Raw genomic sequence first — 3,262 nt, 5'->3', positions numbered from 1 at the left:
CCTCTTCCACAGTGAAAGCGGTCCAATTAATGAACCTGCCATTAGGTAGCAGCTGGCTGAACATCCCAGGAAACGGTGCCATATCGGGGCTCAGCGTTGGTCTCTGTTGCTGGCAGATTGGGCACCCTGCCAGACTGTAGCCAGATCAGCTTTGGTGAGTGGAAGTCCATGCTGGTCAGACCATGCATCATCTCCGTCCCTGCCACCATGGCCGTTCTGTTCACAAGCCCATTGGTGATGACAGAGGTGGCTGGGGAAAACAACCACCCCTTCATTATCAAAAGCTAGGTACTTGCTTATTAAAATTCTCCAATGCCGAGGTCACTTTCGGTGACCATTCACAGGAGACACAAATAACTTCGTGTTTTTGGCCACGTTTTGGCCCATGTTTCAGCCCATTAACCGTCCAAACCGTGATGGCCCTTGCTAACATCTCAAGCTGCAACATTCAGTACAGAACTTCTGCTTCGTGAGCACCTATCAAAATATTTGGTTAATCCCCTCAGATGCGGGTGGAAAGTCCGATACCTCTATAGGTGGAGAGGCCAATACTGCTGACCGGTGGGGAGACCCCTTCTACTGGTACAAAAGACTCATCAGAATGTAGGGGCTCGATGTGTCCAGCTTCGTCAGTGCCCATCCACACTGGGGGCAGGTAGCAATCTGCTGAACTGACTCCACTGAGTCAAGTGCTGATCTCATCCTGAAACACCCTCACAGACGCCCTACGAAATGATGTCTAACATGGCCAGTCAAGTTGCCATGGAATTAACTGTTCATTACGGGACCTGGTTCCAATTTTATTCAGGATTAATGTTTACTTATTTATTTTGAGAAAGAGGGAGACAGAGAGAGAATCTTAAGCAGGCTCCACGCTCAGCGTGGAGCCCAACGTATGAGATCATGAGACCATGACCTGAGCTGAAGTCAAGAGTTGGACGCTTAACTGACTGAACCACCCAGGCGCCTCCTAATTTTATTTAGTTTTCAATAAACCTTTTATTTGAGGACACTTTTACAGCTACTCAATTATTATGAAGATAGTACAGAGAGTTCCTATATACTCCACGCGGTGTCCCTTGCTATTAATGATATGGTACATTTGTCACATTTATCGAGCCTGTGTTGACATATTATTATGGACCAAATTCCGTACTTCATTCAGATTCCGTTAGTTTTTCCCTATTGTCCTTTTCCTGTTCCGGGACACCTTCCAGGACCCACATTCCATTCAGTCATCTTGTCTCTTTAGGCTTCTCTTGGTGGTGACAGTTTCTTAGACTTTCCTTGTTGTTCTGACCGTGACGTTTTGACGACGACCGGTTGAATGTTGTGTAAGACGTCCCCCCACTGCGTTTTTCCTGGGTGTCTTTCTCGCGTGTCTTTCTCGCGATTATGCTGGGGTTACGGGATCTGGGGAGGAGAGCACAGAAGTCAAGTTTTATTTCCATCACATCTTTCAGGGGATGTCCTATCAACGTGATGCATCACTGTGGACGCTGACCTTGAGCACGTGGCTGAGATAACGTGTGTCAGGTTTCTCCTGACCAAAAAAAACAAAAACAAAACCAAAACCGCATTACCTCTTACCTCGCTGCATCCACACTGTCACCTCCAGAAGGGAGTCACTTGCAGCCCATACTTGTGTGGGGAGTCGTCCCCTTCAATGTGGAACATCTGCAGCCAGTATCTGGAACTCTTCCGCACGGGACATCTGTCTCTTCCCACATTCGTTTATTTATTCCATCATCTATGTCGATGTGAACTTGTGAATCTTTCTTTTTTTTTTCACTTTGGGTTATAATCCAATATGAGGCTATTTACTTTGTTTTTTGGATTGATCCACCCCTGGCATTGGGAGCTCTTTCTGTCACTCCGGGGTCCCTTTGTCATCATTGTTGCAATCTTTTGTTTTTTGAGCTCTGCACTTCACCGCCAGTCCCTGTGTTCCAGGGGGACAACCCTGCCCTCCCCCAGGGTGTTGCCGTGAAGCCTGAGTCCCTCGGTGCCTCGGGCCTGACCTCCTATGGAAGGCGCCGGTGAGGAGACTTATCCCGGGACAGAACCACCAGGAGGAGACAGGAGCCAGGAGGGGCACGCGCAGAAGAGAGAGAGAGAGAGCCAAAGGAAATCCTGGGTCTTGTGTTACCGGATCTCGGCCTGTTCAGTTTTTCTTTTTGCTTAAGGGGATTTAAGCTGAGATTCTGTCGCTGGAAACAGACGATTTAATAGACAAGCCTCCGTTACGGTTTCTGTGTTAACCTGCTCGGGAGGCAGAGCAGAACGCCACAGCTTGGGCGACATCAACAACGGAGCGATTTTCTCAGGGCCCTGGAGGCCAGGAGTCCGAGCGGAAGGTGCTGTCAGAGAGAACTCTCTTCACGGCTCGCAGACACCGCCCTCTTGCTGTGACCTCACCTCCTCCGTGTGTGCGTGGAAAAAGAGATCTCTGGTGTCTCTTTTATTTTTTTAGTAGGACATGGGCCCTAGAGGATCAGGGCCTCACTCTCATGACCTCATCTATCCTTAAAGGCCTCCTTCAAGGCCTTAACTCCAAATATAGCCACCTTGGGGGCTGGGGATCCAACATATGAACTTGGGGAGGCACGAGTCAGTCCATAAGGGGCTGAGTGTGTCCCCCCCACCAAATTATGTGCTAAAGTCCTAACCCCCAGCACCCCAGCATGTGATCTTATTGGAAATACGGTCTTTGCAGATGTAATTAAGATGAGGCCATTATGGTGGGCCCTTCTCCAATATGACTGATGTCTTTATTTTTTATTTTAGAGAGAGAGAGAGAGAGAGAGAGAGAGCGAGCACGAGCTGGAGAGAGGGCAGAGGGAGAGAGAGAGAATCTTGAGCAGACCCCATGCTCAGTGCAGAGCCCGACTGGAGGCTTGATCCCTTGACCTTGGGATCATGACCTGAGCCGGAAGCAAGAGACCAGCACTCACCCGGCTGAGCCGCCCAGGGGCCCTTCTGACGCACTTCTTTCTACGCGGCCGCTTGTCCCAGCTCTGCACAGTCCCAGCAATATTGCCCTGGTCGTGCCTTCTATCAGGGGCTCCGGGGGGCCGTGCAGCCTGTCCCCACATGGCAGCCAGCCCCTCGGTTCCTCCCAGCTTCTCTCTGCACCCGGCCACCCGGCAGCATCTCCCAGGCTGGCCCGCTCGGGGGGGGGGGTGGGGGGGGGTGGGGGGGGGGTGCGGGACTCCGCAGCCCGTTCCTGTCCACCAGCCCCGGGGCCCCCGCTGCTTCTGTG

The 3,262-nt window shown here is 51.3% G+C and overlaps 1 long non-coding RNA gene across 1 annotated transcript; it reads right to left on the bottom strand.

The window, feature by feature from the left end:
* Positions 1 to 961: 961 nt before the first annotated feature.
* Positions 962 to 2,793, bottom strand: LOC109274625 (uncharacterized). Its single transcript, XR_002083754.2, has 2 exons — positions 1,591 to 2,793; positions 962 to 1,413 (listed from the first exon to the last, which is right to left on the bottom strand). It is a non-coding gene; the product is annotated as an uncharacterized LOC109274625 (long non-coding RNA).
* Between the last annotated feature and the right edge of the window lie 469 nt (positions 2,794 to 3,262).

The sequence above is a fragment of the Panthera pardus genome, unplaced genomic scaffold (genome assembly GCF_024362965.1).
Source record: "Panthera pardus isolate Hobbes unplaced genomic scaffold, ASM2436296v1 HiC_scaffold_24, whole genome shotgun sequence".
Lineage (NCBI taxonomy): Eukaryota > Metazoa > Chordata > Mammalia > Carnivora > Felidae > Panthera > Panthera pardus.
This window is presented reverse-complemented; position numbering and strand designations above follow the sequence as displayed.